The following is a 12,153-nucleotide window of genomic DNA, read 5'->3' as shown; positions in this document are numbered from 1 at the left end:
TCAGCATGGCCGGATAAGCGGTGCGTTGGTGCGCGCCCGGGATCCGAACCCGGGCCGCTAGTAGCAGAGCGCGCGCACTTAACCGCTAAGCCACGGGGCCAGCCCCTGCAGTATTTCTTTTAAGTGAGTAGGCCCCCAGCGTGCCAGGTTGTTAGGCTCAGGGCCTTACAATTGCTATAAGCCTCTAGCCTATTAGGTCTCTTGTCAGCTCTCTGAGGATTGCAGCTGGGTGGGGCTGGCCTCAGGCACAGGAGCACCCAATCATTTCAGGCTTTGGAAGGTGGGGCAAACCTCCTATGTGGGTCTTTGAGAAGCACAAGTCTTCTGCAGCTGACAAACCCTGCCGCCCACAGGTCCACACACAGAGTCAACACAGTCCTGCCCCGTGTGAGTGCCCCGACCTCCCCAAGCGGACCCAGTCTCTCCACAGCGGGAGCCCCACACACTCCGCCACCGCCCCACACTCTCCAGCCGCTCCTTGTGCATGCCCTGCCCCGCTCAAGTCGGCTCAGTTGCCAGGCTGCAGCGAATCCAGTCACTGATCTATGTAGGCCCACAAGTTGCCTGAGGGCTTGTTGTTGGGTGGGGCCAGTCTCTAGGGTGGGCTGCCTGCCCTGGCTGAGCTGGATTAAATCGGTGCTCTAGCGGGTGGGGCAGACCCTGGGCTAGCAGGCCTCAGGGAGAACTCCAATGGTGTCTGTGTCAACACGCCCACACCGGGCCACAACAATGGCCGCCGCCAACGTCCCAGTCCCTGGAGAGGTCTCACCCCTCACCGAGATGCACTCACGGCCTATTAGGTGAGTCTCTTTTCACCCCAGCACTGTGCACCTTTCTTTCTGGTGATTTTAGGATGCTTTCTGAAATGGGTGAGTTTGCGCACGGGCCCTTTAAGAGCCAGTTTTAGTTTCTTTGTGAACCAGCTTTTCTAGGGGTACTCCCGAATGTTTTAGTCGCAGGCAAAGTCAGATATTATGCCGCTGGTCTCGACTGTGCTGGGTCCACAAAATGCCCACAGTGGGGGCACTCCCGGCTCAGGGCCCCGCGCCTCCAGGGAGGCTGCGTGCCTGTGCGCTGCTCCCGGCGGCCGTGAAGCTGGCGGCTTGTGAAGGCGGCGTTTTTCCTCTCCAGAAGGGAGTCTCTGCCTCTTCCACCTCAGTTAGGATTGTCCGTTGTTGCAGGAGTTCCTCTTATCCAGTTTTCAGTTCTGTCTCAGGGGTAATTTTTCCACGAGTAGTTGTAAATTGGCTGTGTCCACGGGAGGAGGTGAGTTCCGAGTCTGCTTACGCCGCCATCTTGGTTCTGCCTCCTCCTCTCTGATTTTTGATGCCACATCCATCATTTTGGTATGACTCTGGAATTTCTATTCTGTTTCTTTGATCCTCTCATCTGTTGCCTTGCCGATACCACTTCTTTGATCTTTTAGCCGTTCATGAATCTTTATTTTTCATATGAATTTGTGAGTCAATTTGTAAAGCTCCCGGAAACAGGTGGCTGTGACTTTGATTGGATTGTGTTTAATTTACTGACGAGCTTGAGGAAAACTGATGTTGGCAATGCTCAGTCATGCCACCATGCCTAGGGCGCAGCTCTCCATTTTCTCACGCATTCCTGTGTGCCTTTACTAGAGTCAAGATTTTCTCCATAGAGATCTCGTGCATTCTTGGTTAGGCTAACTCCTAGATGCTTTATATTTTTTGTTGCTATGATAAATGCTATCATATTTTTGGCTACGTTTTTCCAGTGAGTTTTTGCTGGAACGGAGGAACACTACTGCTTCTTGTGTGTTGCTTATGTGTCTGGGAGCCACACTGAACTCTCTAATTCGTTCTATTAATCTGTCTGTTGGTTCTCTTGGGTTTTTACTTTCTCTCATAGCTATTGATTCATTCAATTTTTCTATTTTCTCTTGAGCCAATTTTGGCACTGTATGTTTTTATCCCCAGAAATGTATCTGTTTAATCTATTTTTAGGTTTTGGCTTGTGGTTGTGAATAATATCCCTTAAATATTTAATTTAAAACTGTTTGTTATGTCTGAGTTGTTCCTGTTCTCATTTTATATTTGATAAATTTGTATTTGACTTGTATTTTGGTTGTATTTCTGTTTTGTTCTCAATTTTGTTGAATTCCGCCCTTATGTGTTTGCTTCGGTCTTTCTTGTTGCCTTGGGTTGACTGTTGTTCTTTTCCTAGCCCCTTGAGCTAAATTCATTTCTTTTCATTTTTTTCTTCTTTTGTAGTTAATATATTAAAGGCTTTGAATTTTCCTCTAAGGATGACTTCAGCCACGATCCATGAATTTTTACTGTAGATGTTCATTATGATTCAGCTTTTTTTGTAACTTTAGCTACTCAGCATTCAGTGTTCTGAATGATTATCATTTTCCCTCTCCTTGTTGACTCTAATTTTTAAAGTGATGGGTCTTTTAAACTTGCAGACTTTTAAAAAAGTTATCCTTGACTTCAAAACGACCTGTCAGAAGGTATAACCAACGCAGAGGTAAGCACGGCCAGCAGAGGTGGCATGAGGTAGAGGGTGACAGCATCACAGGAGCCCTGGAGTCCTGATGGTAAAGTCACCTCTCCCATTGTTCCAGTCTATGGAGGGTTTTCTGTCACTTGCAACAGAAAAACGTCACAGTCTGGGGCTGGGGAAAGGCGTTGATGGTTGAGTTTGCACGTGCTTGGACCAGCAGATGGAGCCCAGGGCAGCCCACCAGGTCAGGGTCAGGGTCAGGCTGGTGGAGCCTGCAAGGAGAGGGGGAAAGAGGAGAGGGCTCAGGCAGGACAGGCAGCAGGATTCTTCCACATGTGGCCAGGAGGCTGGAGGGCCATCAACCTCTGGAGTGAACCTCATCCAAGGAGAGCTTATATATTATTATCATTAATAACAACAACAACAACAACAACAACAATAGCAGCTAAAACCTCTTCATGAGCCTAGTTCTGTGCCAACCACTGTTCTAAGGTCTATACAAGTATTACCTCATTTAATCTCTACAATAGTCCATACCATAGGTGATGCTATAAGTTTTCTACTTATTTGGCCTTGAAAGACGGGGGAGTGATACTCCTGGCCCTCGATATGCCCCATGCTGTTTAGGAATCCAGCTTGTATCAGAAAGCCTAACCCAAATTGGCTTCAGCAAAACGAGATTTTATTGGTGCTTATAACTCAACTGTGTCAGGAATGGTTTGATCCAGGGCTCAAATGATGTAACCAGGACCTGGCTAATCTCTTTTCCTCTTTTGGCTCTGCTTCATTGGTGTTGGCATATTTTAAGGCATGTTCTCTCCTCATGGTCACAGAATGGCTGCCAAAGCTCCTGGGGCTACATCCTTCCTTATTTGTGTACAGTGGGAAAGGTTGAGTCTCTTCTTGTTGCTTTCTTACTGAAAAAGGGGCCTCATTGATTTTGACTGGCTTGGGTGCCCATTTCTGAACTAACTATTGAGGCCAGGGAAAATGGAATTTGCTGACTGGCTTAAGAAAATCAGCCCCACCCCTGGATCATGGGATCAGGGAGGCATCCTCTGTGGAGCAGGTCTGTTTGGGCCTGGCTGATTAATGTTCATGCTAAGAGCATGTCATCAGCAGTGCTTTGGTTTACATGCACTTTTCCAAGTGTGGGGATTTTAGTTTTGAGTTGGTGCCTTTCTTTGTTTGGTTTGCTTATAGCCCTGGCTTTCACTCCTTTATTCTTTAAGCTACAAAACCTTTGTAAATGGTCTCTTTATTAAACTTGCCCAAATCACCCATTTGATGGGCCAGTGGTCTCCCACCAGGGCCCTGACTGATCCAGGGATATTGCACGAGGTCCTGACAGTAGTGGGCATGTAGGCCCCATGCCAGCAGTGTCCTGAGAGGTGGCAGGGCCTTGGGGGGTGATGACCAACTAGTACCCCTGGTCACCAGGTGCCCAGCCTTGGCAAAGATGCCCCCCCCCCCCCCGCCCCACTCAGTATGAGGACAGGAGAGCTCCCTGGCCCTGAGGGAGCCATGGTGGACTCAGAACTCACAGTGGCTACCAGTGGCCTGGAGACTTCCCTCTGTTCTGCTCTGTATAATCTCCCTGGGCCTTTGCAAGACCCCTAGCGGGCAGAGGTAGGGTTGTCAGATAAAGTGTAGGACAAGCAGTTCAATCTGAATTTCAGATAAACAATGAATAATATTTTAGTATAAGTATATGCCAAATATTGCATGGGATATACTTATACTAATATTATTCATTATTTATGTTGGCATCCTGTATTTTTATTTGTTAAATCTAGCAACCCTCGTCAGAGTGGGAGCCCCTAATACTGACAGGGTGAATTTGCAATCAGCCCTGAGATGGGGAGCACAGGGTCAGATTTAATTTGCTTTTGAAAAATACACAGTGCCATTTCTGGTGCCTCCGTCAGTGGAGTAAAGTCCACGCTGAACCCAGCAGAGCAGAGCCGCCTGGCAGAAACAGGACGTGGGGACGGTGCCCTGTCTGTGCAGGTCTCCTTCCCCGCCCCTCCCAGGGGTCCTCAAGGAATCTCAGGAACTGAGCCGCAGGACCCCGCTCAGAAAGGCTCCGACAAGTCACGTCCGCCTTCCACGCCAGCAGTCAGGCTGTCTGGTACTTGATCGTATTTCCTCTTATTGTCAGTAGAACATTTCTTCTCCCTGATTTCTGAAGTAGCTCATGTTCGTTATTGAAAACTGGAAAACACAGAGAAAGACAGAGAAGAAATTACAGACTGTTCATTACCGCACGGTTCAGAGCCAACAGCCGTCGGCATTTGGCCCGCCCTCGCGTTTACGTCAGATTTCCCTATAGTCGTTTACGGATACGTTATATTTTGAAGATAAGGCTCAGATCCTAGTCTACACACTGTGCTTTCACTTAATAATAGAAGGGGAATTCTTTCCCATCATCCTTAAACATCTCCCAGTCATTAGGTTTATGGCTTTATCACATTCCATCTTATTAATGGGCCACGATAGGTCAATTCTTTTAATTTCCTTTGTCTAACAGAAGGTTTTAGTGGAATCAGTTAATTAACTCCTCCAGCACACACTCACTGCACACCTACGATGTGCAAATAGAGGAACCTGAAGTTCCACGGTGCCGATCGCTCTCTTCATCGTCTTGCCGTGGACAGATGCTCTCATGGGCCTGAGGTGGGCGTGGGGCTTGGTTTCGAGGATGACAAGCTCCGCCAACCCCTGGAGATTATTTGAAAAACGGCTTAGCCTTTTCAACTCTGCCCCGATCAGTCGTTGCCAATAATAAGTGAGATGAGCCTTATTCTTCCTTGTTTTTAGAAAGCCATAAAAACTTTGCCATAAAAAAATTAATAAAAAGCAACATGATTCATCCACCACCAGAGTTTATACTTCTGACTTTTAGCCCACAGCTGCCTCCCCTGAGAAAACAAAATATGCTTCTAATTAGTGGAGCTTTTCAAGAGAAAGCTGAGCGCTGGGCTTTTTAAGATAAAGGGAGAGTGGGAGACGAGGCCGTTCATTGTGCGGAGTGGGCGGGCTGTCCGTGTTCCTGGGCTGCTGAGGCACAAGGGGCCTGTCCCAGGAGGCGCCAGGGGGACAGAACACTGTCCTGCCCGCCGACCACCTTCTCGTCAATCTCACAGACCTGATGGGACCATGTTACCTTCATGAAATGGGTGAAAATGCTCCACTTCCGGGGAACGTGCTACTTCTTCTAGCTCTGCGCCCTCTGCCTGGAAGCACTGTGGTCCCCAGGCTGGGACCTGGCCTCTGGGTTTGAATCCCAGCTCCCCCTATCCTTGGTTGGGGACCTTGGGTGTGTCTGAGCCTCAGTTTCCGCATCTGAGAAATGGGCATAATAACAGCTACCCAAAAGGACCATTGTGAGAATTGAATGGTGTGTAGGTGCCCTGAGATCCTAATTCCTTCCCACCTCCCCTATCCCGCATCTGCTGTAGAACGGCACTTCTTCCAACGAGTCCTTCCTCTGCCAACCTCGGAGCCCTGGGCCTCTGACTTGGTTGACCTCCCTCACCCCCTTCCTGTCCCGCCTCCCGGGAATAGACCCTGAGGCCAGGAATGGAGGGAGGCCGAGTAGTGGGGAGATGATCCCAGAAGCACCTGGAGTGGAGACGTGAGCCAGGGAAGGAGGTTGCTGCTGGGGAATTATGGGAGACTCAAGCCTGAGATAGCCCACCTGAGGGGCGAGGTTGCTGGGGGCTTTACATGGCAACCCCAGTCAGTCATGGGTTGAGCACTGCCCCCAGGGACCCCCTACTCCCACGGTGCTCTGGGCTTGCAGCGCTTGTGGCCAGAGTGGGCCCCGCGACCCCAGGCACCCTCAGCGGCCTGCATGCAATGCTGTGTGTGTGGGGAGTATCTGGGTGTTCCCTTTAGGGGCTCAGGGCCGCCTCCAATCTTTGGTTTAGTAGCACAGCAAAGAAAGAGCCTGAAACAACAGCAGGGGCCCCAGGGAGCTGGGGGGAAGAGACTCACAGAATCGGAGGCCTGCTCTCTCCCTCCGCTGGTGGATTAGATTTCCCTCCTCTGTCCTCAGCTCTTCTTTCATGATTTGCCTGTCTCAGCAGAGCTCAGGAGTGTAGGAAAAGGATTTCGTTTTCCTTCCTGGGGCTGGAGTGTCAGCAGCAGTGGGTGGGAGCTGGGTGGGCGGGTGCCTGGCCTGGTTTCTCCAGCCTGCACGGAGCCTGGGGGGCCCGAGACCACATGCTGCGGATGCAGTGGGGAGATGGGGCACTCCCGCTTGGGAGGACGCCGGGGATGCTGCATCTCACCCCGATGAGGCCTGTGGCCTCCTCTGCTCCATCTCGCTCTGCCTAAGCAAGTCTCTGGCTGTGACAGGGAGCTTTAGGGGTGGGCATATGGTTTGAAGCCCACAGGAACCATACCCCATGGTCTGGGGTGCTGGGAAGGCCTCCCCCCTGTATCCCTAAACCGACGTGTGTGGTCAGAGGGTGACCTGCAGGACAGGGAGGCCGCAGGTGGCTGCACTGGGAGAGGCGGGGCCGGGGGGCTTTACCTACCTCCGAGGGTAACCCAGACTGGATGTGGCCTCAGCAGGCCAGTGCTATCCGTACACACAGGGCTCAGGCTCGGAGGACGAACCGTGGTCGCCAAAATGATGGGTGTTCATGCCAGGACTCTTGAGGTCCCGGATCTCCTGACCCCAGGGTCCACCAGCCGCCTGCCCTGGGGGGCAGCTGGATGCGGGAGGGCAACCATGGGCCCAGAGGGAGGGAGCTGAGGTCACCCTGCCTGGGACTAAGACTGCCCTGGAGATGGACAGGCCCACAAGGTACCCTTGTGAGAGAAGAGGTGGAACAGAAGGGCTGGCTGTTTCCTGAACATCCCTGGCATGGCTGGGCCGGGGGGAGGGAAACCTCTGGAAGTTAGAGATCCTTGCCCAGAACAGGCACCTCAGGCCTCAGGTCAAACTAGGAAGGCCGCTGTGGTCTTCTCTTAGGTCCAGTGACCTCCTCCCGCTCATGCCTACCTACAGATTCATCTTGGCTGTTCACGTGCATTTTAACACTCTTGGTCTTCTTGCTTTGCTTGGAGAAGACACTCTGGGTGTCCTAATGCTAATAACATTTTCAATTCTAAAATAATAAATACATAATAATGATGATAATAAGGCTTTCATTTATACAACCTTTAACCATTTGCAGAATTCTTTCTCATGAATTCTTATTTATGTGTCATAAAACCTTAGGAAGTTGGTATTCTTTTCTCCATTTTTATAAATGCAGAAATTGAGGGTCAGAGAGGTTAAGTAATTTGCTCAAGATCACACAGCATGAAAATGGTAGAGTTGGTGCCACTTCATTGGCATGTTTGTGCCTCCCCTTAGAGGATGTGTGTGTGTGTGTGTGTGTGTGTGTGTGTGTATGTGTGTGTGACCACTGTGGCTAGCTGCTCCAGGTCATCCTGGATTTTCTGAGGCTCCAGAGGGGGCCCTTCCAGCCAAGCACAGGTTCCCTGGGCACTTCTTGGTCAAAGTGGCACCAAGAAGATGGCCGCCAGAGAAGGGCACAAAGACCCCACTGTCTGACCTGGAGACTTGTCTGGGCTGGACCCTGCTGAGGGACCATCTCTAACCACAAGCTGGGAAGATTTGGACTGCCTGGGAAATGTGAGCAGATGGGTGTCCAACGACACGTTGGCTTTAGGGCCAGATGCAGGCCGAAGCCCAGTGCAATGATTACCTGCCGTGTAAATGTGGGCAAGTGTCTTCCCCTTGCTGAGTCTCTGTTTTCTCATCTGCAAATGGAGACGTGTCTCTGGCAGGGAGGTTGTAAGGATTCACCAAGGTGACAGATGTGACAGTATTTGCTGTTGAGAAGAACTACCTGCAGGAGGGTATTGTCATCATTAAAAAAGATAGACAGTATGAACTTCTCATCAAAGATATGAACTTTGAGGTGGTTCTGCCCACCAGGAGAAGACAGATGGAGAAATAACCAAAGGCTGCATGTCACAGAAAATGCTGACCAGTCTGGCTTAAATGTGAAGGAAAGTCATCACCCATCTTATGTATCAAGACGTCCAGAGGCAGGTAGGCTCCTGGGTTGGTTGGTTCAGAATCTCCAGAGTGTCGTTAAGGACCTGAGTTATTTCCATGCCTCTACTTTGCCGTCCTTGAAGGTTAGCTTTGTCCTCAGGCTGGTGCATCTCATGCTCACAAGACGGCTGCTACAGCTCCAGGCATCACATCTAGACATGACAATGTCTAGGGGAAGAACGAGGCTGTCTCTTCCCATATCTTTCTTGGGAGTGAGGAGACCTTTCCCAGAAGCTTCCTAGTCAATTTCACTTTGCACTTTGGCCAGAATTTGGTCACATGCTTATTCCTGTTCCAGTCACTTCCAAGGGGGTGGTATTATCATAGTTGGCTTAGACTGACCGTCTCAGCTGGAATGGATGGTGGAGAGTCATCACCATAGTCACTGAAGGCATGGTGTGGGAAAGTGGAGAATCTACCCACATAAGTGAAGTCCAGTGTGCAAATAATGTCACCTCACATCAATTCCTCAAAGTCAACACCCAGGTCAGCAGAAGTCTACAGTCCTTCTCCTGGGTCCCTCTCCCTAGATAGATCCCCAAATCCTCAAGGTGACTTTTGTTCTTGCTACTCACTAATGGAGCTCAAGTTTGCTGCCTGGGGTTCTGGGGCCCTGCACCCTATGCCCCTCTGGGCTGCCCCAGCACCCACACAGCTGGGAGGAGGCGCCAGGGTGCTGCTTGCTGGTGGCCTGGATGTCCCTGCTCCTGCTGTCTGGGTGCCCTGCTCACGGCTGCTCCCACTCCAGGAGCGCTGGCCCTGGGCTGAGGGCAGATCCACCTTCCCCTACTACTGTTGCCCAAATGTGGGCCCAGAGCCTTCCAGCTGCACCGAGAGCCAAGCCAGACCACGGCCTCTCACAGGCTGCTCCCAGTGGCCCCTGTTTGGTGGCTGCTGATTGCTTCCCACCACTCAACCCTCCCCTCAGATGGCTTCCTACCGCTAGACCCTCTCCAGGTTCCTCTCCACCTCAGGCTTCAGCCAAACTGCCCATGACACAGAGAGCAATTTTTCTCCAAGTGACCAGTCAAGGCAGCTGTCCAGAGTCTCCATTCCTTTCCTCCAGATCCGTTCCCTCCATTTGCCTTTCGTTCCTCATGCAACCCTCTCCTGGGTGGTGGGAATATCCATTCCTTTTAGGGACCCCTTCTCCCCCAAATTGTCCTAGGAGAGCCTGACTCTGGCCCATCTCTCACAGCCGGGCTGCTCAGGCCGTGTTCACAGCTCTCAGCCGGCAGGTGGTCACTGGGGTGGAGGATGGTGTGAGATTCCCGAGGGGGTCGGGTGGGGAGCAAAGCCACAGATCAAAGCAGCTGGTGGTGTTGTGTGTGAAGAAACAGCCAGTGGGAAACTAATTGCACCCAAGGAGGCAGACTTTGAATTTTGTCTTAACCTCACTTTGGGCAGCAAAGAGGATTGTGCTAAAGTAGGCCGGTCGGATACAAGAAGATTTACAGGGGAGATGAGGGAAGCGGAATCTGCTCCTCGATGTGTCCCACTCCAAGCCCATCCAATATTGGAAAACCTTAACGTAAATAGCCGTTAAACCAGAGGGCGTGTGCTTGCTTTGCAAAAGTCTTGCTTTCCAGATGAATTTAAAATGTGGTTTGATTTAGAAAAAAATTCTATGACTTTCCCAGAACATATATAGCGGATTAAATGAGATCTACCTATCTACCTATCCATCTCTCTCTCTCTCTCTCTATCTACCTACCTATCTATCCAGCCAGCTAGCTGCCTAGATATCTACAAATATCTGTTGATAAAAATATGTAGATATACAGATGTGTAAAAACAGAATCTTAGCATGTGAATGGTGGGGGGCAGTGGCTTGAATAATCTTAGTTACATTTTTCTATTTATTTATTTAGGCATCAGTTGATTCCAGAAAGAATTTGAGGGAAGTAAATGCAGACAAGGTGATCTGTGCTCACAGTGTGGGTGCTGGGAATGTGACTCTGGCAGCCACGGAAAAGATGGTGGAGAAGGGGGAGATGTGAGGACAGAGGAGGTTGTCCCCATCTCTTCTAGGAGTCTGGGGGCAACACCGAGACCGCAGACGGGACCTGCACCTGGAGTCCTGGGCCTCGTCACAGTGGGGAGCAGGGAGTCGGAGAATCCCCCGTGGCTTACACCCTCCTGGGCCTAGGTGCGAGTGGGTGTGGATGTGTGTGTTGGGGGTGAGGGGTGGTATTTAGACAAGAGGGTGTCCATCTGGGACTTTACCACTGCATAATGACAGCTTATGGTGAGGACCAAGTGAAGGTTCCAGGGCCAACCTGGGACGAACAGTGGGTGGCCTGGCAAGGGCGAGGTCCTCATGGGTGGGGTTCTCAGGCCTCTCTTGGCTGCTGAGCCTGAGCCTTGGGCAAGGCCCTGCCTCCCTTTCTGGCCTGCCTTCAGGTGGAGAAATCTCTGTGGGGCTGGAAGTGGGGTCTGCAGCTCCATGGCTCTCGAGTCCCTCAGAGGCGGCCCGGAGCACCACCGCGATAGCCAGGTCCAGTCAGCTGTGGGGCGAATGGGTCTGTGGCTCAGAGGTGGGGCTAGAGAGACAGCTGGGGTTCCTGAAGCAGAGCGACGAAGACGGCCCAGGGAGACGGCAGACTCAGAAGAGGGTCAGGGGCAGACCACGAGGGAACCCCCACACCTAAGGGGCAGGTGCTGGGGGAGGCTGCAGACGAGACGGGGAAGGAGCAGCTGGAGGGGAAGAAGATGTAGGAGAGGGAAAGCCCTGGAAACCTAGGAGGAAGAATTTCCAGGACGCAGGGCAGTGAGGTTATGCCGATCACTTTACAGAGGCGCTTGGGACAGCTAGCACACTCTGATTTCAGCTCTGCGGCCCTGCAGCGACCAGAACCCTGGAGTTTCTGCCCAGCCCAGAGAGGCACAGGGACCTGGGACTTGCTTGGCTTGAAGTGGCAGCGGCAGGAGTCCATCTTCTCTTGTGTCCTGCCCGGCTCTGAGCAGGCTGGCTCTCCAGGGGTCGGGAGGGACAGGGCACTAAGGAGGCACACCCTGCAGGGAGCCCAGATGTGCCAGGCTTTCTAGGCATTTTCTGGGGACACTCAAAGTCAGGAGGAGGGTGGGAGAGGGCTGCCCTCAGGGCCCAGAGGCAAGGTTGGGGCGGGGGTGGGGACGTGGCCTACCTAGAGGCAGATAATTACAGAGCAGGAGGAGCTGGCGGGAGGGAGCCAGGGGATGCAGCCTGTGGCCACAGCTGCTGACAGCTGTTTCAGCGCTGTGCTGGCCGTAGGCTGGCAGCCCAGGAACGCGGAGCCGGCTGTGCACTCCGCCTGCCTGGCCCCTTTTCTTGCTGAGGCTGGTGGTTTCTGCACAGATGACCCCCGTCATTACCTGGGGCCTCCTCCCTGCCCTGGCTCTCAGGACCTTTGCAGTTGAGAGCATCCTCACAAGGCCTGGTTACATGTGGCCTCTAGTGCTGCTTGAGCCGGTTCCTGAGGCTGCATGTGTGTGTGTGCACACGTGTGCACGTGTGTGGGAGACAGAGGTAGACCCAGCCTGGCTGTGGGGGTTGGGAGGTGTCTGCAGAAGCAGGACCTGGGTGAGCTGATGACTCAGACCCTGAAGTCACTCCA

At 52.0% G+C, this 12,153-nt stretch overlaps 1 long non-coding RNA gene across 2 annotated transcripts in view; it reads left to right on the top strand.

Annotated features, from left to right (window-relative positions):
• The first annotated feature begins 667 nt into the window (after nucleotides 1-667).
• LOC147916923 (uncharacterized) overlaps nucleotides 668-12,153 on the top strand; it is a 30,986-nt gene continuing 19,500 nt past the window's right edge. For both annotated transcript variants that reach the window (XR_015552526.1, XR_015552525.1), the window contains exon 1: nucleotides 668-800. This is a non-coding gene — a long non-coding RNA (uncharacterized LOC147916923). The remainder of the gene's footprint in view (nucleotides 801-12,153) is intronic.

This window comes from Ceratotherium simum, chromosome 6 (genome assembly GCF_057802395.1).
Source record: "Ceratotherium simum simum isolate JZ-2026a chromosome 6, ASM5780239v1, whole genome shotgun sequence".
Lineage (NCBI taxonomy): Eukaryota > Metazoa > Chordata > Mammalia > Perissodactyla > Rhinocerotidae > Ceratotherium > Ceratotherium simum.
Note: the sequence above shows the minus strand (reverse complement) of the source record. Positions and strands in the feature narration are given on the sequence as shown.